The sequence below is a fragment of the Mauremys reevesii genome, linkage group 7 (assembly GCF_016161935.1).
Source record: "Mauremys reevesii isolate NIE-2019 linkage group 7, ASM1616193v1, whole genome shotgun sequence".
Taxonomy (NCBI): Eukaryota; Metazoa; Chordata; order Testudines; family Geoemydidae; genus Mauremys; species Mauremys reevesii.
In genome coordinates this window covers 8,417,065-8,441,131 of record NC_052629.1, presented here as the reverse complement: position 1 = coordinate 8,441,131, position 24,067 = coordinate 8,417,065, and the positions used below count along the sequence as shown (strand labels likewise).

General features: G+C 45.8%; 1 long non-coding RNA gene across 3 annotated transcripts; it reads left to right on the top strand.

Moving 5' to 3' along the window:
• LOC120369040 lies at nt 1-23,810 on the top strand. Of its 3 annotated transcripts, none has more exons than XR_005582909.1 (4): nt 1-1,745; nt 2,782-3,131; nt 7,144-7,196; nt 23,236-23,810. It is a non-coding gene; the product is annotated as an uncharacterized LOC120369040 (long non-coding RNA). The 3 variants fall into 3 exon arrangements; XR_005582908.1 differs by lacking the exon at nt 23,236-23,810 and adding an exon at nt 12,885-12,928; XR_005582907.1 differs by lacking the exon at nt 23,236-23,810 and adding an exon at nt 9,501-10,151.
• Nucleotides 23,811-24,067: the final 257 nt, after the last annotated feature.

Here is a 24,067-nt window from a genome sequence, read left to right as displayed (position 1 = left end):
TTCAAGCTTCGTCAGGAGAATGCTTCATGTTGGCCATGAATATGTATGCTGATCACGAGCTAGACGCTCTGTTCATCCAATGGCAATGGAGGCTATGATGGCTCCTTTGGGACGACCCTGAGGTCATTGCATCCTTTAAAGTGATAGTTTAAAAATATAAAAGCTATTTGGTAGCCCGCTGTGCACATGCTACCTATAGCAATGATAATACCTTGCATTTGCATTTAAGCTTAGAGATGTGAAATAGCTGAGGTGACAAATTGAAGCAGTCAGTTTGGGAGGAAATCCTTCCTACTAGGAGCTGAATGATTTCTCCAAAACTAAAGGAAGGCTGGGTTAGTTTTCCTTCCCATGTAAAGAAGTCAAGCTGGGCAAAATCAGACAGGTTGAGGGCATGGTAATATCCCTCTTATTGGCATGGGAAGGTTGGTTGGGGGGTAGAAGGAGAGTTGCCACTTACACAGGTGCCGACTTTCCAATGTACTCTCGGCTCTGCCCCAGGCTCCGCCCCCACTCCAACACTTTCCCCAAGGGCCCACCTCTACCCCACCTCTTCCTGCTCCATTCCACCCCCTCCCCAAGTGCACCCTGTCCTCGCTCCTCCTCCTCAGACCCTCCTCTGCATACCGCGAAACAGCTGATCATGATGGGATGTACAGGGAGGGAGGGAGAGGCACTGATCTGTGGGGTCGCCAGTGGACAAGAGGTGCTGGGGGATGAAGGAGTGGCTGATGGGGGGCTGCCGATGGGTGCTCAGCACCCACCATTTTTTCCCTGTGGGTGCTCCAGCCCCAGAGCACCCACAGAGTAGGTGCCTATGCACTATTCAGTGCTCTCCACCAGGGCCCTTCAAGCACTCTTGGAGGTGTTCTGTTGCCCCCTGGCTGGCCACTGCATGCCACCTCTCCACCCTGTAGGATGTGAGTGGCAGACCTGGGAAGCTGGAGCAGAGATCCTCAGCTGGTGTGAATTGTCATATCTCCATCCCTCCAGCAGAGAGTGTACCCAGGGATGTTTATTATAATGATTTGCATTGCAGTAATGGCTAGAAACCTCAGTTAGGGACCCAACCCTATTGTGCGAGGCACTGTAAACACATGTAATGAAAAGATGGCTCTAACAGGTTGGCTTGCCCCAGGGATGTGGAGCCTCGGGCTAAGCCAACCGTGATTACAGGATAAGTCCCACCTGAGTCAGGAAAATTCCTTCTGAAGGGGAGCAGGTGGCTGCAGTAAGGTGGGACTGAACTGACAGACAGACGGATGAAACTTCAGGTAATAAGAAAGGCTCCTACAGGGAAGAGCTTGATATGAGAGGGTACTTTGGAGGCCAGAGCCAAAAAACGGAGACTCCAGCCAAGCAGGGCCTGGGAGTTGCCTGCCAAAGCAGGAAAACTCTCAGGCAAGAAGGCCTGGGGGTAGGGTGAATTCCAGCAGGCTCCAACAGAAAAACCTGGGAGGAGGGATTTCCCTACAGGCAGCCCAAGGAGGAAAAGTCTGTGAGTGACCAACAAGAGGATAAAACTGATGGTCTGTGTTTTGAGACTCTGCATTTTGTTTTGGAGCTTTATTTCTGTCACTGCACTTGGACCCCTGAGAAGGGGTGGCGAATGGATGAGAAAAGTCAGTGTAAGAGAAGTGACATGACAATGACTTGTACTAGGTGTACAATAGGGTTTGGGGTTTATCCGAAGATGCGGAGCGAGTGAAGGACCCGCCGCCGCCGCAGACTCGGAGCGCCGCCCAGTGAGTACAAGCGCCGCAGCGGGTGGCACCTTTTTTATGTCCACTCCCCCGCTTTACCCCAGGCTCCCTGAATCCTCTGGGTGGCCCTGCCTCACAGCCCTTTTATAGGGCCAGCTGTGGCCTGATTGGGGTGTGGCCCCATCTGTGGCTGCTTCCCCAATGACCCTAGCCTTTCACAGCCACAGCCCTCTCCAGGGCTGCTTTTAACCCTTGTTCTTCAGGAGTGGGGCAGCTGCCCCACTCCACCCTGACTTAGCTATGCATGCATCGTAATTGGGTGTGCGTGTATTTTAAGGAAGAGAGGGAACTTTAGGGCTTGTTCTAGTGCAAGGGTCGGCAACCTTTCAGAAGTGCTGTGCCGAGTCTTCATTCATTCGCTGTAATTTAAGGTTTTGCGTGCCGATAATATATTTTAACGTTCTCAGAAGGTCTCTTTCTATAAGTCGATAATATATAACTAAACTATTGTTGTATGTAAAGTAAATAAGGTTTTAAAAATGTTTAAGAAGCTTCATTTAAAATTAAATAAAACGCAGAGCCCCCCAGACCGGTGGCCAGGACCCAGGCAGTGTGAGTGCCGCTGAAAATCAGCTCGTGTGCCGTCTTCGGCACCCGTGCCATAGGTTGCCTCCCCCTGTTCTAGTGCCTGCCTCCTTGCCTCAGTTACAACTCCCATTGCAGTTTCTCCTTCTTTTCCTACAGAACTATTATTATCTTTATTATAGTGATAGATTAATAGATTCTAAGGGCAGAAGGGACCACTGTGCTCATCTAGCCTGACCTCCTGTATGTCACTGGCCATAGAACTTCCCTGAAATAATTCCTGTTTGAATTAGAGCAGATCTTTTAGAAAATACATCCAGTCTTGATTTAAAAATGGCCTGAGATGGAGATTTATCAAGATTTATCAGAACTGTGTACTTTCAACACTACTTTGTAGTGCAGAATGCTGGGGAATGAGGAAGTATGACGTGTCCAAGCTGTCTTCATTCCATTCAACCTGCCTCAGAAAAATCCTCTGTATCTTTTGGCTCAGAACAATCTCAAACCAAGATCTATTGACACAGTGCAGCTAAGAGGATCTGAGCGCCATCATTACCAGGAGACGTTGGAGATGGATTGGTCAGGTGCTTCAGATGGAAACTGATTCCATCACCAGAGTTGCAATAATATGGACAGCTGAAGGCAAGCGAAAATGAGGCTGCCTGAAAACAACATGGCGAAGAGCTGTGGAAGACAAGCTGAAAAACCTGGGGCACAGCTGGGAAACCATTGAAAGACTTGCCAGAAACAGACAGGAGTGGAGGAGCTTCATCACTGCCCTAAACGCCGGAGTCGTAATAGGGACATGATGATGATGAGATGGAGAATCCACCACGACTGTTGGTAAGTAGTTCTAATGGTTAATTACCCTGACTGTTAAAATTTTACATCTTATTTCCAGTCTGAATTTGTCTAGCTTCAACTTCCAGCTGTTATCCCCACTAGGTCAGGACACCACTGGACTAGGCACTGTGTCAATGTAGTATGGGAACAGAGGTCATAGTCACATAGTAATAGACAGCTACTACCCTGAAGAACTTCCAGTCCAAACAGGCAAGGCAGACAAATGGAAAGAGGGAGAGAGAGATGAGGGGACTTGCTCAAGGTCACAAGCACAGCTGGGACTAGGGTCCAGGTCTCCTGACTCCCAGTCCTCACCCTAATCACTAGAACATGCTGCCTCTTAATATAAAGGCAGGGGTGAACAGTGCAAGTTAGTCAGGGCAATCATTGCTTAGTGCTAATTTGTAGTGAGTCAGACACAGTGGCCGCCTTCTCTTGCTGCTGTCAACTACCTCTGACATATCAGTCCTGCTTGCCTAGCTTTGGATGCCACCAACCTCCAGCCTGAAGCTGAGCAACCTCCAGTGCACTCTTCCTCCCGGTTAGGTCCTGAGGAAAGGGGGTGAGTATATGGGTAGCTTCCCCTTTTCCAACCTGTGCTGGGACTGTCCTGTGCATAAACAGAGGACTTCAATCTCCAGGGCCGTTAAGACAACGTCTCCTACCATTGCCAGTGAAATACATTTCAACGCAAACACTCTCTCTTGGAAGTTTCCACTGATGCAGGCCCCTCTATCAGCTGAGACCACGTTTCACGCTGATCAGTAGCAGGCATCAAATGTCAACGGACCTGTCACCATTCTGGGTCCAGCTGCGCAGCATCAGTTAGTCTCAGGCTTGCTTTCCTTTTGATGTCTCTCAAATGCTTATGATTATTACATCTGAGCAAACCTACAGCCGTCAACTGTTGGCATTTGTTCCTCCTTCATCTCCCGGAACTGTGGCTGCAGTGGTAGCACCATTTAGAACTGATTTCTAATAGCTTCGTTACAGCCTTTTGCTGATTGAAGGCAGGGACATGCAGGCTGAGATAAGTAGGGGGGGAAATGTGGTTTGTTAGAGATAACTAGAACTGTCTGTCAGATAAAAGACTATTGAATCTAATAGATAGCAGGATCGATTCAGCAGTTCTCTATTAGAACTTCTAATGAGGTTCTGATTTAAAAAAAAAAAAACCTTAACTTTAAAGGGCTCATTCTGCGATTTTTACCAAAAAAGTAATGTGCAGTAATATGTCTTCCAACTTTTATGAGAAATTGTGACCATATAAGGGAACATGGCCTTTGTATGCTCTTAATGAAGACTTATCAAAACTCAGGAACATCTCTTATAGAAAAGGACTGTAGACCTGAATATTAAATTGAATATTAAATATTGAATATAAATGTGTTGTAGGAATTACTCAACCAACAAACAAACCCCCTCTGTAGGATGTGAAAGAAACATCTCCTTTCCACAGTCCTTTAAGCTAGACTATAGAGTTTAACAGGGAATTATAGGCCTGTTATACAATTGTACAGGTTCGCTGAAAAATCCTGTTGAATAATGACTTGCTATTAAAGTCTGCAGGGCTACGCCCTAATGGGGAAGGTTTCCCATAGTGTAGCAGGTTAGCAAAGCAAATACATTAAAAAACTGGAAAAGGGAAGTGGATCAAGAGTGGAAAAATGGATGAATCCTGCATGTGTGCTGAGGAGGCCATCAGGTGCTGGGGGGAGGGATAGCTCAGTGGTTTGAGCATTGGCCTGCTAAACCTAGGGTTGTGAGTTCTATCCTTGAGGAGGCCAGTTAGGGATCTAGGGCAAAAATTGGTCCTACTAATGAAGGCAGGGGGCTGGACTTGATGACCTTTCAAGGTCCCTTCCTGTTCTTGCAGATTGGTATATCTCCAATTATTACCCTAGCCCAGGGAGGATTCAACACCAAACCCAGAGTCTGTTCTGGCCCTTCCTTTACACGGTAACATCAAAACAAAGCTATTTCCTGGACCTAAGCACACTACAGGGGTGATGGCTTTTGCCAGGGCCTTTCCCATCCCTCCACAGCCTGTCATGGCAGCCATGCTGGTCCCTGCAACTCTCCTCCGACTGAGCTCTCTCAGCTCCTTATAGGCATCACCTGACCCATTCCCAGCTGGGGCTGAGAGGACAGCATGACCTTCAGGGGGCAGACCACTCTGTTACAGGGGCCACCAAATGGCTAGCAAGAACTTGCGGGGACTGTGTCCCTCTCATTTTCTCCCCCACTGGTTGTGTTTATAGCGGGTTGAATAAAAAGTAAAATCATTTTTGAGTGAAATTATTTTGCAATTCTTCACACACACACACCTCCCTGCATTTTTTTTAATTTGCAGGATTCTGAACAGCTTTCTGGTTGGTCGACAACCATGGACAAAATATTTGTAAATTGTTTTCCAACTTTCCTCCTGTTTTTTTCCTTCTCATTTTGGAATTTCATTGAGATTGCAAAATCCAGCCACATTTTGACCAGCCCTGTGCCTATCACAGCCCAAGTCTCTGGCACCCGAATATGTGTTTGGGACAACGCTGTCAAATACCCATAGACAATCTTTCCCTTTTACCCCTTTTCCAAAAGTCTCAAGCAGTTTTTAACCATGCTCCTGTAGCGAGGTTATTTTACTTATCAAGTGTTTTATTTAATGCAACCACCCACCTGTCTCCTAGCCCAAGGGGAATAAGATGGATGGAGTCCTGTGCAGTCAGTACCTGCCAGGCTCATGTGCGAAGGCCTTATAAGAATCCGCTCCTGAGTTCTAGCCACTAGACCACAAAAGCTGCTGTAGTGTTATCATGGCTGACCTGGGAATATCTGAATTCTGCCAGGCATCCTTTCTGAAGGTGCTGTAACCAAATGAGGCTTAGCTGTAGAGAAGCTCAGACTTCTCTTTCATCTTATGCGCAGTTTAGCACATTACACCCTAAACTCAAAATCTTTAACTGGCAGTGAAACTTTTTTTGGATCATGGGGCTTTAAGGGATTATTCCCATCATTACTCTAATGTATTAATATCCACATTGTGCTTCTTAAATGATTCAGGAAAGGAGGCAGCGTACCAACTGCACCTGTGACAGCTGGTAGCCAGGTACCAGAATGCTTCCTTTGATCTCTAACCTGGAATTTAAAAAGAAAAATGTGCTCCCATGTTAAAAATTCAGCTCCTTCTGAAATCTTTTCACTCTGTCTCCCAAGGGGTCAATTAAGGCATCTCTCTCTTTCCTGCCACCCCGGCAAAAAAAGCTCTTCTGCTCCTCTTGTTTTGATTAACTATGTGGTTATAAACAGGCAATGCAGCACAAGTGAGGGAATCTAATCTGCTTTCTCCCCTTGCCGAAGCCCTTGTAAATGAGTCAATTAATTTGAACCAGTCCATCCTGGTGCTTGAAAAGGTGCAAAGCCAGCACATCTCTTGAATCCTGCTGAGGCCTCAGGATGGGGAACACAATCGGATGTGGGGGAAACACACACATGTACTTACACAGACACCTGCCCCTACGCTCAGGCAAAGGGCTTGCAAAGGCTGTTAGAATCTTGCAGCTCTCCCCAGCTTACGAGATTTCCCTGGCTTCTTATTTCTATGTCAGGCATGCTCTGAAGCAGGCATTTAAATTTTTATGAAGTGCCTGCATTATTATCTTAATAAATCCTCATTTGGTTTGCTGAATGCATCCCCATTGATGTTAAGAGTTTATGTGAAAATTAAACTGGCAGTATATCTTCTTAATCAGACAAATGTATAGATAAAAAGAAACAAATGTCAGCTGGAAATGGGGATTTGCTGTGAAGAGATCTTCTTCTAAAGTTGTCTTAAAAGGTTAATTTGGGTGCTACTGGTCTTCAAAGGAAGAGTCGAATCATACCTTATCATTAGTTAAAACGAGGGATGGTTCGCACTGCTGTGTTTTGCATCTCATCCCTGTTGAATTATTTATACCTGAAAATGAGTCGCATAATTATTGCCATATAAAAGTTAAGCTGATTTCATATTTCACAGGTGAACAGCCGAGGCTGGGTCCATCATATCTTTGATCTGGCTTGTCCTTTAAGGTAAATTAATTTACATGCCTAATTGGTGGTGGATTTATAAGGTGACGGGAATGTTGATTAATGAATTTTTTATTCAGAACAGCTTTTGGCTTTCAAAAGCAAGATGTTTGCTGGGTGGATTTTGTTTCTCTCATTCAGATCATGGCTTCAAAGCAAGGGGGCTCATCTGATGTGCTGGGCAAAGAAGTGTTAAAGGAATCGTGCGAAGGGCCAGAAAGCTAAATGTAGCTTGACCAGTTGGAAAGCTCTAGTGAGAGGCAGCATGGTCTAGCAGATAGGCCACCTGAGTGACTCTAGACTGTACAAGGCTCACCTTTGCTCTCTTTTCCACTGCATCACAGTCCATTTGTTTACTCTTCAGACTCCTAAGTCACAGTTTTCCAAAATACTGTTCCCCATCCTGCAGATGTGGCCTACATTTTTGGGTCCTAGATCACAGAATCATAGAATATCAGGGTTGGAAGAGACCTCAGGAGGTCATCTAGTTCAACTCCCTGCTCAAAGCAGGACCAACACCAACTAAATCATCCCAGCCAGGGCTTTGTCAAGCTGGGCCTTAAAAACCTCTAAGGATGGAGATTCCACCACCTCCCTAGGTAACCCATTCCAGTTCTTCACCACCCTCCTAGTGAAATAGTTTTTCTTAATATCCAACCTAGACCTCCCACACTGCAACTTGAGATCGTTCTCCTTGTTCTGTCATATGCCACCACTGAGAACAGCCAAGCTCCATCCTCTTTGGAACCCCCCTTCAGGTAGTTGAAGGCTGCTATCAAATCCCCTCTCACTCTTCTCTTCTGCAGACTAAACAAGCCCCGTTCCCTCAGCCTCTCCCCGTAAGTCATGTGCCCCAGACCCTTGATCATTTTTATTGCCCTCCGCTGGACTCTCTCCAATTTGTCCACATCCTTTCTGTAGTGAAGGGGCCCAAAACTGGACACAGTACTCCAGATGTGGCCTCACCAGTGCTGAATAGAGAGGAATAATCACTTCCCTTGATCTGCTGGCAATGCTCCTACTAACGTAGCCCAATATCCTTCTTGGCAACAAGGGCACACTGTTGACTCATATCCAGATTCTCTTCCACTTTAATCCCCAGGTCCTTTTCTGCAGAACTGCTGCTTAGCCAGTTAGTCCCCAGCCTGTAGAGGTGCATGGGATTCTTCCATCCTAAGTGCAGGTCTCTGCACTTGTCCTTGTTGAACCTCATCAGATTTCTTTTGGCCCAATCCTCCAATTTGTCTAGGTCACTCTGGACCCTATCCCTATTCTCCAGTGTATGACTAGCATATGTATGACCTTGCATTTCACTGTATTCGAACACCGCTTACCATGCAATCCTGATTGATCTATAGAACTGACCTGTCCTTGTCTTGCCTACAGACTCCACCAATGTTAGTGTCCCCTGCAAAATTTACCAGCAGTGATTTTATATTCTCTTCCAGATCATTGATATTCATGCCAGGTCCCTGGTGGGCAGAGACAGAAGCTGTCAGACACATTCTACCACTAGCGTGAAACAGGGGCTGAGATGTAGTTGCAGCCCTGACACTGGGGAAGAATGGCATTGAGACCCATCGATCCTGACACGAGTGGTGGGAGGAGAAGATGTTCCCAGTTATGGGGTGTGATGATGGCTCATTGATTCGCAAAAGTTCACTATAATCAGCCAGCCTGACAACCTGCAGAACACGTGTTGTGGAATTTCAGCCAGCACTTCCTGCAGTGGAATGGATGGTTCTTCCATTCTTCTACACATGAAGACTTGCAGCCCCTGGCTCTGATGCCAGGATGTTAGCAGGTGGCCCCACCAGCCTGGAATTACTTTCCTGGGTGTGGGAAGCTTCAGCATAGCAAAACTGGAGACTCCACAGAGGAAATCAGATTACTCCAGCTTTCACTCACGTCTGAACTTTACACCAACCCCCCCCCCCCCTTCCTGAGGTGCATGGTGGGGTTATAAGAAGGCACCGAGCTGGATATCTCCTGACAAAGAACTTTGATAGCAAGACCTTGGGGGGTGCTATTTTTTTATTGGTGTTGTAGCACGGAGCCTTAGAACAGCTCCTCTCCTGCCCCCCCAACCCGTTTTTTAACAGACCAGTGCACATGAGAAAGTGCCTGCTTGGAATTGGCAAGGAAAATGCCAGTTATGAAAACATTACCTGAAATAAGACAAAGTGAGTCCTTGCAGAGCTGTCACTGCAGAGGCAGGAAGGGGGTGGGGAGGAGGGAGAGACGGGGTGGTGGGGGAGAAAGAAAAATCGGAGCTCTAAAAAGTCTAAATGTTTGTCTCTTCTCAAGGCTGATCTGTGAGCACAGGATGCTCTCCATTTACTGAACAGGTTATAGCACTATTCAAACGAATGCAGCCTAATGGCTTTTTCACTGGGGTCCCTATACCTCTTGCCGTGCCATGTATTTATCAGGACGCCAGTGTTGCTCTTAACAGGAACATGATGAATTCGAGATGACTCACGCTTGGAATGAGTGGAAACAACGACATTAAGCCACAATCCTCGGCCCAGGATGGCTGCGTGTGTGAAGGACGTCAGTGCCAGTGGGTTCAACACAGTGCCCCCTGTAGGAAGACCACAATACCCACTCCCCTCCAACCTGAGGTTGCGCAAACTTTGCAGCACGAAGGGAGGTGCTGGGAACTTGTGAACAGCTTGTCAGCCTTGGATTAACTTCTAAGTACAATTGCATTCGAGATTGGCCAGCGATCCAAATTAGGCAACCTGTGTTGCATTGTCACCTGCATTGGTAAAGATTTCAACTGATGCAAACCACCCAGCTGATCATAGTTAGTAGTTCTTGGTGCTACTGCGAACCGGCATAACCCCATTGGCTTCAATGGAGCTACAGCCGTTGACACCAGCTGAGGAAGAAGCCTGTCGTTTTATTCTTGCATATGCAGGCAAGTTCTGCTTTCTCCAGCCCGGAAAACCTGAGAGCAGCCGTAGGCGACTGCGCAGGTGGTGGACCCTGCGGGTTTTTTTAAGTTTAAAATGTGGCCTGGGAGGCTGAGCTGACTAGGAAAGTGGCTGCAGCTGGAGGCCACGCCCCAACTGAAAGCCTGGGGATTATAAGAGGCAGGAAGAGAGCAGAAAAAAGTCTCTCTCTGCTTTGGCTTAAGACAAGGTACCTGAGGAAGCAGTGCTGGGGAATAGGCTGAGGAGCCGGGAGCCCCAGCCTAAAAAGCCCCAGGCTGCGCGGCAGTGGGCCAACAGGTATTGAGGGGTTGCAGAGGGCAACCTAGGGGTAGGACGAAGCAGCAGTCAAACCCCCCTGCCTGTGATGAGTGGGCTGATACTGCAGTCTGCCCCAGGGTGTGGGCTAGACCATGACTGACAGTAGCCACTACTGAGGCAAGGCGGATAGTAGCGTGGGGTTCCCTGGGAGGGGACCCAATTATATAGATAGCGGCACCGGGTCAGGGAGGGGGCGGGGGGCCAGAGAAACAGGGTCACCAGCCTGCCGAGGGCGCTCCAGGGTGGGACCGAGGGACATTCCGGGACTGACCAGCAGGAGGCGTGGCAGGGGTGAGTACCGCCCTGTTACAGCGACATCCTGACATGTTCTCTTAAATGCCTCTTTGGAACTTGTATTAAAAGAAGAACAATCCTACCACTTAAAGCCCCCTATATTATTACAGCGGACCCCACCCATTGCCCCTTATGGAAGTACATGTGTGGGGTGCTGGGGGTGGGGGCAGGTTGGAGCGTTCTAGTGTGGACTCAGCTACTAGGGCTCTCCTAAGGGGAACAAGATTTGGGGTTTAATGGGTCCTTTTGCAACCAGTTTCCAACTTTTGGCCCCTTTGCGAGTTTGCTGTAGTATAGAGCTACAGAGGGTGTTTGAATGACCCCAGTCACCACATTTAGCCTGTCCCAGGGACTCTGTCTCTTCTAATTATTTCCCTTTAGTACTACAAAAAGCACTGGTGGTGGGGTGGGGGCACAGGATTGAAAAATAAAAAAACCCAGGTAAAGCACAGCAGAAAGCCACTGTGATCACCCAATTTAAGTCCTTGCTTTCCCCGTTTTCTGATGCTCAGTGTTAGAAAACGATTCTTTGCCTGTGAGCAACAGAAACTTTTTATTTGATCCTTTTTCTATCAAGGGATCCCAGCTCCTGCTGTCTCAGTCCACTCTGCCTGCAAGCAAACGTGATCTAAGCTAGAGAGGGCTTTGAAAGACAGGATGTATCAATGTGCTGAATAAAGCGGTTGAAAGGGAGGACAAAAGGAGATCCCAGAGCTTGCAGGGGAACCGCTCCATTCAAACGTTAAAGGGGAAAGTGATACTGATTAAAGGGACTGATCCCTGGAGGTGCTGAGCAGTTACAGTTTCACTGACTACCGTGGATGCTGGGACCAGTTAGACCAGGGGTGGGCAAACTTTTTGGCCCGAGGGCCACACCTGGTTATGGAAATTGTATGGCGGGCCATGAATGCTCATGAAATTGGGGGTTGGGGTGTGGGAGGGGGTGCGGGCTCTGGGGTGGGGCCAGAAATGAGGAGTTTGGGGTGCAGGAGGGGGCTGGGGCAGGGAGTTGAGGGTGCAGGGGGATGAGGGCTCCGGCTGGGGGTACCGGCTCTGGAGGGGGGCTGGGGATGAGGGGTTGGGGGTGGAGGAGGGTGCTCCGGGCTAGGACCAAGGGGTTCGGAGGGCGGGAGGGGGATCTGGGCAGCGGGTTGGGGTGCGGGAGGGGCTTAGGGGTACAGGCTCCAGGCAGCGCTTACGTCAAGCAGCTCCCGGAAGCAGTGGCATGTCCCCGCTCTGGCTCCTACGCGGAGGCACAGCCAGGTGGCTTGACGGGCTACTCCATCTGCAGGCACCACCCCTGCAGCTCCCATTGGCCATAGTTCCCAGCCAATGGGAGCTGCGGGGACAGTGTGCGGAGCTCCCTGGCTGCCCCTATGCATAGGAGTCAGAGGGAGGACATGCCACTGCTTCCAGGAGCCACGCGGAGCCACAGCATATGCAGAGCAGGCAAGCCCCCGGATAGAGCGCTGGAGTGGGGCAAGTCCCGGACCCTGCTCCCCAGTGGGAGCTCAAGGGCCGGATTAAAACATCTGAAGGGCTGGATATGGCCCCCAGGTTGTAGTCTGGCCACCCCTGGGTTAGACCATCATACAGCGCCGCTCTTGGGCAACTGTATTGGAGAATTCACATTCAGTGCACCCGGGGTCGGAGAGGAGGAGTTCAATAGCCATCACCACGAGGATAGCTTTTACAGAGCGAATTCCCTTCCTGTGCACACAGATGGCAACCAGCATCAATTATGTTCCTAGCGTAGCTTGCAAACACAGAAATCAGTTTTGAATATTTTATGGCTTTAATTATGTTGCCCTGCCGGTGCAGCTGGGGAGGTGATTATTAGGCTCAAGGATGTTTGTTTTATTGAAATCTAGGACTGGAAGAGATCTTGACAGGTATCTAGTACAGTCCCCTGCACTGAGGTAGGACTAAGTATTAGCTAGACCATTCCTGACAGGTGTTTGTCCAACCTGCTCTTAAATACCTCCAATGATGGAGATTCTACAACCCCCCCCTAGGTCATTTGTTTTGGTGCTTAGCTACCCTGAGGGTTAGGAAGTCTAACCTAAATCTCCCTTTCTGTAATTTAAGCTTATTACTTCTTGTCCTGTCCTCAGTGTCCTGTCCTGTCCTTTCCTTCTAGAACGTTTCCCTGCTTTGCATACCAGAATTTTTCATAGAAGAAGGTAACAGACAGGTCATTGCAGCACTTAAGTGAATCAGCAGTTACTGTCAGGTTGGTGTCTCCCAGTGCTTTCCAACACAGACTCAGTAGCTGGATGGTCTTTCTTAATGATTAAATTATCAGCAGCATATAGATTTTACAAGGCAGGAGGAGGGTCTTCTTCATGGGAGAGGAGAAGAGTACAGCCGTCTTCTATGATGTCTTCTGGTACGTCTAAATTACTGCATCTACAGTCTGATTTCAAGCCATTGAAATCAAGGCCCTCAGGGCTTAGATGGTGGTGTTCTAGAAGTAGGTAACACTGGCAAAGTGTGTTGTATCCCTTTCCAGTGTGGTCCACCTAGAGGATAAAAGCCTACTAATACTAACTGCTATCAGAGCTACTCTGTTAGCTCAAGTTGTAAAGGCTTGTTGTGCATTGGAGTTGAATGTCTTGGGTTCAAGACTGTGTTGATGAAGCAGTGCAGGAAATTATTACAACCACCAGAGACAGATAATGCTTAATTAAATAGAGATGGAGATTAGAATTGCTGTTGAAATCTATTCATATCATTTAGGTTGACCTAAATTTCCTATTCAGGTAAAATATCTGCCGTACTTATGTCTAATGAAAGCAGCAAGGACAACAACAGCACAAATCAGAGCCTTGAGGCAGAATAAGCTTGTTGCTTCTAAACCGTCCTTTCCCCCCAGCTCTGTATCTGTTACCAGTATTGATCCTTTGAAGTCATCTATTTAGACAGTTCTGTGGAATGACATGATATAGCGGGCGCCGTCTGTTCCAGGGATCAATGTCTTCAGAAGTTCTGCTTCTTATATGCAGCTGTAAGACCTTGGGCTGCGATCCCATCAGATTTCACAAACTAAACAGGATTGAACCAGCTCAGCCTGGGAGACTTCCAAGAAGCACTCGGGTGCTGTAGGCAGCGGGGCCGGTGATTGAATGAGTCGTATGCTTCCCTGTGAATCAGTATTCAATGTCCCAGCGGGGAGGGCATGCGAGGGAGACACCACCTTATATTTGCATTTGTTCTAACACTTGAGATCATTAAAAATCCCATGTCTCTTTTTGCAAGGGATGTAAATATCCTGGCTAGATTCCAACGGGGTAAGATGATTTTCTGTCTCTGCAATCAAGTGTTTGATGGTACTTACTGCCCTGAACAGTTTTGCACCACTGCAACTATGCTGTTCAAAGGAAGCTACCTTGCAGCACAGACGAGGCTGCATTGCAGAGATGAGTGACTTGAAACATGTATGTAGGGGCCCATTGAATTCAATCTGGCCACATCAGCCCTATAATTTAGGAATGGAATGGCGCTGCATAAATGTCAGTAATTATTACTACTTTCTTAGGGCCCAGTCCCAAACCCAGTAAAATCAGTAGGAGTCTTTCCATTGACTTCAATGGGCTTTGGATCAGTTGCTTAGACACCCTCTAGTTTTGTAAATGCATATTGCTTTCTCTGTGTAGTGAAATCCTGTTAAATGAATAATCCTATTACACCAACATTTTATTCTGCTAAATGGTCTATATCCCTTTTAAGGGTCTCCATTTCCCAGGGCCCTGCTGTCTCATGAAAGGCATTTTGATAGAGTGCGACAAAATGTCTTCATTGAATAGATCTATTCTTTTCCAAATGGGATTCTCAATTGCATTTTACACTTTATCTTGGTGCGTTAGAAGTCTTAACACCTTCTCCCCCATCCCTTTAGCGGGTTTTATGGTGCGGTGCAAGGAGAATGCACTTTTTTAACAACTCTGTTCCTGTGATGGGGATTCAGTCTCAGTGCTGAGTTCCCCCAGTGAGCCCCCCATGTGTCTTTAAACCTCCACAACCCTGCTCAAATGATCAGTGGAAATCAACAACTTTTCATTTGGCGCATAAATTTGCAGCTTCTTCCAAATGGTCGTTTCATGACAGCTTGACACACTGCAAATTCACCATGAATTTTGAAGGTGTGCAGAAAAATAGTTAGCAAATATATCTCAAACAAAGCCAATCTGAGATCCCTTTGCAGTAATTCTATGTGGGTGGCAGCCAGCAAAAGGCTGGGTAGTATGCTAAAGATTGCTAAAAGATGTCCCCCCAAGAGCTCAACACACCTGAGCTTTAGGAGAAGTCTCCATGACATGAGTGAGAGACCCATACTGCTCACCACAACCCTTCAAAGTATTATTATCGTTCTCTTACAGATGTGGAAACTGAGGCAGAAAGTTAACAGACAGCTACTCAGGGCACAGCTGTGGTTAGGACTCAGGAGTTCCTGAATCCCAGCGCTATGCATTCATCTTTCCATGTATTACTCTGTCACCATGGCAGAGGAGTGGGAGACGACCACTTTGACCTGCATGCATCTAGCTCATCATTTCAAACCCATCATGTTTTTCCATTCTTCTTGGCTGGAAGATGCATCTTCTCTTACCACATCCACAGGCCCTGATACATTTCCATTAAGGCTCCTCAATGCTTCTTTTACAGTAATTTAGAACAACGCTGCAACCTATGTATAATAATGTACTCTCTTATCTGCAAGGTGGGTCTGAAAGGAACAAAGAAGGAAAGATCAGTAGCTGGTGTTGCCATGGCATCAGAATTAAGGTTGTTTAGAAGCCTTCACTGTGCATTGTCATCCCTTCATGTGTTTGAGATTTTTTAAAGTTTAACTTTCACTTTGAATTTCCTGCATTTTAATGGGTATTTATATTGTTTGTTCTTCTAATGGTATTACTCTGAAGTTATTTATATGTACTCTTTATCTTAATATTTTTGGTCTAGGAATTATATTTAGAATATTACCAATCAGGTGTTCCTAGTGATTTTTTGAATCAAAAGCACATTTAAAGCATTCCTACTTTTTTTAAAGATAAGCTCATCAAAAACGGGCTAGAGTTCATTGTTTTTAGCCTTCCTATAAATATAGTCAGAATAAAATAGTAGTTTGGAAATTATAGCCTAGATACAGCAGACAACCATGTCTCATGCTAACATGGCCATTAGACCACCTAACATGATTGATTCAGCTATGCACAACTATATGTTCATGAGTTTCATATATATGATTGTTAAGATTAAAAAGAACATCTCTCAGCTAGATAATGATCTAAAATGGTTACACCCCATATAGATTAATGTAAGAGATTCAAAAGGATATTAAATATGAGCTGTTGTGATTTATGCTTTTTATATATATATGCATCTTTCCATTTCAAGAGGCCTGCTTTTCAGTTTGCATGGAAACAAACATTTAGCTGCCATGGAAATGAGAAACTGTGCAAGTTAATAGCAAGATAAATTTCCATCATGCTGAGTTTTTAAATCCAGACCGGGTGCCTTTCTTAAAAGTATGCTCCAGTTTACCCAGGCAGAAATCACTGAGTTAAGTTCTCTGGCCTATGCTATGCAGGGGGTCAGACTAGATGATCATAATGGTCCCTTCTGGCCTTAAAGTTTTATGAATATGTGATAGAAAATCAGTCTTGCCTGATACTCAGAACTCTCGCTTCCCACTGAGGGTATTAACCATCTCCCTAGGAACGCTCTGCATCTTGGAGGATTGGGCCCAGTATAAGCTGGGCTCTTGACAGGGCCGGCTCACAACATTTTGGCACCTGAGGTGGGGAGCTTAAATGACACCCCTATGCCCCCTCGCTTGGGCCAAAACTTTGAAAGGTCTCAATTCTGCCTTCTTCCTGTTTTACTCCTCTCATGGTACTGCTCTGCTACCTACCCCAATAAAGGAGAACTAACAACTTAAAATGCCTTGTTCAAAAATTTTAAGTAACACTTAACTTTCAAATGCCTGAACAGCAAATGTAACTTTTCTTGTCTGCATAGTAAACACCGGCATTTTTATCTGTTTGAATAATCAAAGTGGCGCTTTCTGTGCCTCCTTGGTAGCAAAGATTTGAACTGCTTCCTGAAGGACCACAGTTGGGGCCAGCTCATGCTCTATTGAGTTGTGTTATTGTGGAGCGTAGATGTGTTTTTATTAACTTCAGCTTGGAGAATCTGTGTTCTCCACTGGCAACTGTTACAGGAAGTGTTAGAAGTATGCTCAGAGCAACAAAAGCATTTGGAAAGAGGGTGGTCATCTTATTTGTGCACATATATTCCAGAACAGCCTTTGGAGTTGATCCTGCTGAAATGTATCTTGAAAGGGCTTTCAGTTCATCACCTAAATCACTTGCATCAATATTGTGCATGGCATCATGTGTCAACACTGTCTCTAGTGCCTTGCATTGTTGGTGTAGGTCTTCTTCCGGTATCGTGAGGAGTTTTGGAATATCATACAACATCCCAAATATACTGCTGTGTTCCTTGAGCTGCATGAAACATTCTTCAACTGACTGTATTGCACAATCTAGCACCTGGTTAAAGAATTCAACTTTGAATTGTTGTTTGGGGTCTCTTATGGGATTATCCCGTGCCTCGTAATCAAAATGTCTTCTTCTTCAGTGACTTGAATGGGTGGGAAAGTAGCTTCAGTGTGAAGTTCCTCTGCCAACTTCTGTTCACTCTTCAGAACGTTTTGAAATCCCTCATTTGACCAGTAAGACTGTAGGTATGACTTTGCTTTGTTCAGTTGTTCCATTGCTCCATATATATCAAGGTCAACACCTTGGAGTCTCTTGCTTACAACATTTATTTCAAACAGTATGTCATGCCACACCACTAAGCCACACAGAAATGTGAAGTTATGTATGTTTCTGGTGATTCCATTTCCCTCTGCCACTGTTCTCCCACAAACAGTTCCTGTCATAGCATTATCCTCCATAATGGCAACTATGGCATCCTCTATCTTCCCAATTTGGTGGCACTCAGTGGTTTCAGCGTCAGAGAGGATGTTCCCAGATGTTGCTTCCAAATTTGCCATCAATGAGTTGATGCAGAGAAAAATACATAGATGCTTTGAATTACATTAAAAAATTCAGCAGCCTCACTAGAAGCTGACACTGCATCACTGACCACCAAGTTCAGTGAATGAGAACTACATGGGACAAAAAAAGCTTGAGGGTTTAACTCTTGGATCCATGTCTTCACTCCTCTGTTCTTTCCTCTCATGTTGGCACCATTATCGTAGCCCTGACCTCTCCTGTCAGCTATCGCAATTCCTGTATCTTCTAGCTTTTTAAGAAGCACATTTGTCATACCAGCTCCTGTAGTATCATCAATATCAATAAACTCTAGAAAATGCTCTCTGACAGTCACCATTGCAGGGACATTTTCCCTAGGTTCTGTTGTTACAAAACGCACCATTAAAGTCATTTGTTCCGTATGGCTGATGTCAGGTGTGCAGTCCAGAATAACAGAGTAATATCTTGCTGACTTCAGATCTGCCACAATCTTCTGTTTAGTATCAGAGGGGTAGCTATGTTAGTCTGGATCTGTAAAAAGCGACAAAAGAGTCCTGTGGCACCTTATAGACTAACAGAAGTATTGGAGCATGAACTTTCATGGGTGAATACCCACTTCGTCAGACGAATGTGTCCGACGAAAGCTTATGCTCCAATACTTCTGTTAGTCTATAAAGTGCCACAGGACTCTTTGTCAATCTTCTGTTTGTCTTTTGTTGCCAGTAACTGTATGATCTCATTTTGAATTGTTTTTCCAAGGTAGTGGTACGTGTACATTTCTTGGGTGGTGACTCTTCTTAGATGCTCCTGGAGTGCAGCATCAAACTCAGCCATCAGCTCCACAATTTTAAGGAAGTTTCCATCGTTGGCACATACAGCTGATCTGAAGTGCCACTCAGTGCTAGGTTTTGGGTAGCAAACATTCTAACAATGGCAATGAGCCTTTTAGAACATTTTGCCAGTAAAAAGACTCTGATGCAATCTTCTCTTGATGCTGATCATCTATGGTGGCCTTTAACCTTCCACCTATGGAATGCTCTCTGGTGGTTTGCTGCCTTCTCATGGCATGCCAGATTTCTAGCCAGATTTTTCCAGTCCTTTGTTCCTGTAGTACCCAATGTGGCTGGAACATTAGACTGGAAGAGTTTGCAACAATAACAGTATGCAGCATTCTGGGTTTTTGAGTACATAAGCCATGGCCTCTCCACTTTGTCACCATTGGGGATTTCACACCAGTAATGTGTTGGATGGAAACTTCTATTTTCATTGTCTTTGGAGAACATGAAGTTTTTCACTTACTGTGGCCCATGCAGTACAAGGAAGTCCCTCAGGCTACTGCTCAAGTGGGTCCACAGTCGTGGATCATCTAGACTTAAGGAACTAAACTCAGCAGCAGCTGTTTCTTGCGCCTCCACCACACTCTTCTCTGATCTACACTTTTCTTCAGGAACGTGCATGGATACATCCATTTGAGATGGAGATACGGATGCTGTGGTAGCTGCCAGGTCACCTGCACTCTGACTAAGTGGAAGATCAGGCATCTCCTCACCACTCACATCCTCACTGGGACCAGAAGGCTCACCATGAACATTTGTGTCTATGTATCATCTAAGTAGAGCTTCTTCCTGCTTAGATAGAAAAGCTTCCTTTGCTTTCTTTCTTTTTCTGAATGCTGCTCCAGAGGGGCGTTTTCTTCTTTCACTCATGACTGCTGTCCTGTTCCAGCTATAGTGGCTCTCAACACTCAGTTGAAGGGGACAAATAATCAGGCTGGTAGCAGGGCCTGAGTGAGGGAAGATATCAGCGTCTTAAGGGCCTAACTGGCTCCTCCTACTTCAGTTGACTGCCTGTTCTCCTCAAGTGGGTTCGGGGAAGCAGGGCCGGCTCCAGGCACCAGCCTAGCAAGCAGGTGCTTGGGGCGGCCAGTGGAGAGGGGCGGCATGTCTGGCTCTTCGGCGGCGGGTCCCTCACTCCCTGTCAGAGGAAAGGACCTGCCGTCGAATTGCCGTCGAAGACTGAAGCAGCGGCGGCAGAGCTGATCGCGATCGCGGCTTTTTATTTTTTTGCTGCTTGGGGTGGCAAAAACCCTGGAGCCGGCCCTGCGGGGAAGCAGCAGAAAACAGGAAGCTCCCTGAGAAGCTGGTGTTAATCAGTCCATACTCCTGGGGGTGCTAGAGAGGTACATACAAGGCTCCTCCTCCTTTCTCTCCCTGAGGCTTCTGCTGCTTTCTGTTATTCCCTCTCACCTTTTCTCCTGCCTGCCTGTTATGTCTCTTGTGCCGTCCTTCCTCCAGCACAGCACTCCACCAGCTCTGTGCATCTAGAGCAGAGAGAATACATATGTGCCAGCAGCAAACACAATTTTCTACACTCGTGGTCCTAGTGGCGCCCCCCACAGTCTGGCACCTGCGGTGGCCGCCTCAGTTCGCCTCATGGTAAGGCCAGCCCTGGCTCTTGATGGCTCACAGAACTGATACAGATTTCCACTCCCAACTTTCAGATGCTTTGTTGTCCTCCTTGCTGCAAATTCTCTATTGCTTTTAGACACTTAAAAGCACCTCTTGTCCCTTATTCACGTCTTTTCTGTGGATCATGCTCTTTCACTCTGTCCTATATTTCTTGTTGTGATGTGCTTTCCCCCCCACTCTCCAAGTAGTCCTTAGGGTACATGGACCATGTAATTAACATCAAAGTTCTTCATAAGGCACCAGTACAGGTCAAGGCCCAGTGGACATTCCAGTGCCTCCCAGAAAAACTAAGTCAGTTCCATGCTTTCCTGGGATTACAGAACCACTCTGAATCCTTTGTTCCTCATCTGGCTACAGGACTGAATCTACTTCATAATGTAGGACAAGGAAAAACCTGGATTTAGACAGATCGATATGACAAAGCTTTTCAAAAGGATACAGACTTGTTACTTAATGTAGCCTCGGAGGCATTAACCCATTTTGATCTTGATTTGCCTGCATGAAGCCTCGCTGTTTGGGGTAGGATGAGTTATCTCTCACAGTATGTCCAGAAAAGAAGCCAATTGACTTTGCTTCAAATGAAGCAGAAAGCAACTGCACAAACTGAAAAGGAAGCATCAGGAATGATTTCTGAGCATTCTTCTGTTGACCTATCTGCATCTATGCCAGACCTTAGGTCAGGTTAGCTTCGGTGCTTGGGGTGCGACTATTTCGTACCCCTCAGCAATGTAGCTACGTTAATCTACATTTTAAGTGTAGACTAAGCCTTAAAGTTAGTAGTGTTGCTATCAGCATTTCCCACAGTCTATTGCTCACCTAACAAAATCTCCCAGGTCTCATTTCGTACAGCAGGAAGCCCTCAATTCTTTAGCTGCTCAGACAATCTATCAGCCCTGCTTTATGAAATTCAACAATGCTGCTGTCCAAGAGCATTAGTTAAAAAACAAAGAAATCTCAGAAAAAGTTGTAAATGTAAATTGCCGTGAATTATTTTTCATTTAAGCATGTCAGTGAAGCGTATGTATAGATTAAACCCAACACAGATGAAGTGTCAGTTGGTTTACATACTGATGTTTTTCTTCATGTCAATTCAATTTTAAGGAATGGGTTTGAGGATTGAACATCCCTTTGTCTGCTTCTAGCTAACCTGCTACAATACTGGGGTTAAAATAAAAACTAACAAGGCAAAGGAAAGCAGGGGATGGGTGTGAATCGTTCGGACTTTGATGTTAATACACGCGATCTAAAAAAGTCTAATGAGCCGTAGTCCTTCAAAAGAGATGTCACTGACCACAGATTTAATTATTGAGCTGAGTTTGACATCTCACTTCTCTGATCACACTCAGCTTTATAAACATGGCCACCTCTCTTTGCTTGGATGAGATAATCCTTCTTAGAGGGGTGTTATCACACCCGTGTGGGCACCCCCACCCCCATTTATGTCAAAATGTTTTGTCCATTGCTTGTTTTCTTCTTTACTCTTTTGAAGTTTTGTTCAGCATACATTTTGACTATCATTCCCCCAAGGAGCTTTCATAATTAACCTTGAAATGTTCAATAGCCTATTATAGTTACTTTGGGGGTAATTTCATAGGGATTCACATATCCCAGCAAGCAAAATCTCACATTCAGACCTTATCCTTAGAATATGATCATCAAGGCAAAGAATTTGAAGCCAGCCTTCTAAACTCAGAGCCTTGGCTCCAATCCCTGTGTGTTTGCTTGTCTTTCCTCCATCTGATTTAAAAAAAAATCAGCTTGTAAACTCTTTGGGGTAGATGCTAACTTTCTACGTGTTTGTCCAGTTCCTAGCACAATGGGGCTCCAACCCTGATTGGGGCCTATTGTATTAATTTTGATGGAATAGGGGTCCTTCACCTACCCTGTGGGCACTGCTGCCTAGTCTGTTCTTGTGGTCCCCTTGCCACAAACACACGCAGGCCCTTTCCTTTTCGCCATGTGTGCATTTAATCTTCAAAGCATAACAGGTGAAACCATAGGTGAATAGCAGGTGGAGACTTCCACACAGCTTTCTTTCCTCCCCCTCACTCCCTCACTTCTCAGTTCCTGCCAAATATATCCTCCCAATTACTGAGCCAATTGCCTAATTAGCCCTGCAATTACCACCCCAGTGTCAGAATCCCCCACAGAAGCTATTTAATTTACTTCAATAAAGCCTGAGGTCTTCCCAGTGCTGCAACAACCTCAGTGACAAAGGTGTTAGAGATAGTGAGCTGTCACTGACCCAAAGAGTCCAAGGTGTTACCATGCCCCTGTCACTGTCCGCCATTAAACAGTTTTAAATACTGTTTGGTTTGGTATATGAGACAACCTGCTTAATACCTTTGCAAACACACCATTAAAAATCCTTTAAACTTTTTATTAAAGATGCAGAAAAGAAGGAAAACCAGTTAAAGCATTTGAAGTGTAAAGCATTAAATAAAGGTATTATTTTAACAACATCCCTTGATCAAAACAAGACACACACACACACACGAAGGGAGAGACAAGTACAACAGAGAAAAATGCAGCTTCTGTCTTTGGCGTTGACTCTCATTTGCAGCCTCGCTGCTGGGAAAACACAGGCACAGGCACGTCAGCCATGCCGAGACGTGGCAAGTTTGTACCAACACTGGGTTATCTAGAGCTTTGCTTTTATGTAAGGGGACTGTTGGGTCCTTACTAAAACTTGGTGGGGATTTTTTGGTTGGCTAGCTCCCAATACCAAAAGAAAGGGGAAGGGTCGATGGGAAATCAGAACCCCAAGACTGACAGTCCCAGGAACAATGGGGAGAGGCCAGTGCTCGGGTCAGCCTGACTGACAGGTCAGGCAGGATAATCAGGGAGTCAGGAGGCCGGGGGGTCCCATCCTCCGTGTGAGCTGGAATTGCCTGGGTCAGTCAGAGCGGGGCCGACATAAGGAGAGAGCAGGAGCCGGAGCGTAGCTCCTTAGCCCAATCACCCTTTCCCTTGATTTCCACAGGTTTTAGCATCCACTTCTGTAATGGCGGCAGAACTGGACATTATAGGATGGGATTTTACCACTGATTCCAATGGAAGCAGAGTTAGAGCAGTGCTGAGAGAGTTTGAAAATTCCACACGGAACATACCAGCCCGTGTTGATGTACACAACTGCCCTCTATTGAATGGAACCAGAACTGCTCAGCTGTGTGCCAGAAGCTGCTGTGAAGATTGTCCCTTAATTTAAGTAGGAGAAGGCCTGTGTTTTATAAAGCAGAAAAATCTAAGTCTTGACTGGCCAGAAAGTGACCATGGAGTCTTAAGTGGCCATAAATCTGTTACAAAATATACAAATAAATGTTAGACATAGGGGGAGGAAGGTAATTTAAGTGAGAAAACCGAACCCCATAGAACCTATGGGCAGCAGAAAGAAGATAATGTTGGTGCTCAAGTGATACTGGCACAGATGCACTATGCAAGCATTAATTAACTTTCAAAAGAGGCCAAAGGAAGTTTCCACGCTTTGATAAAACAGCCATTTCATAATGTATAAATATGCCCAGTATTTGCCGATGGCAGAAGAAATATCACCAGGTCCTCAAGGCAGGTGTGAAATAAAACCTTTCTTCAAGCAGATGATACATTCTCCTTATTAGTTATAGCCCAGTGGCTATTGTTCACCATGTATTAATTATTCCCATTTTTTTCTTTGTAGCACCTGTGAGAAGCTTTTGCTTTCCATAAACAGCTCTTTATTGATCAGTGGTGTACTATAGATTTCTGCATTCAATAAAAAGTGCAGTAAATGGGGACATTAAAGTACTCTAAAGCTCTACTTAAAAAGAAAAAAGAAA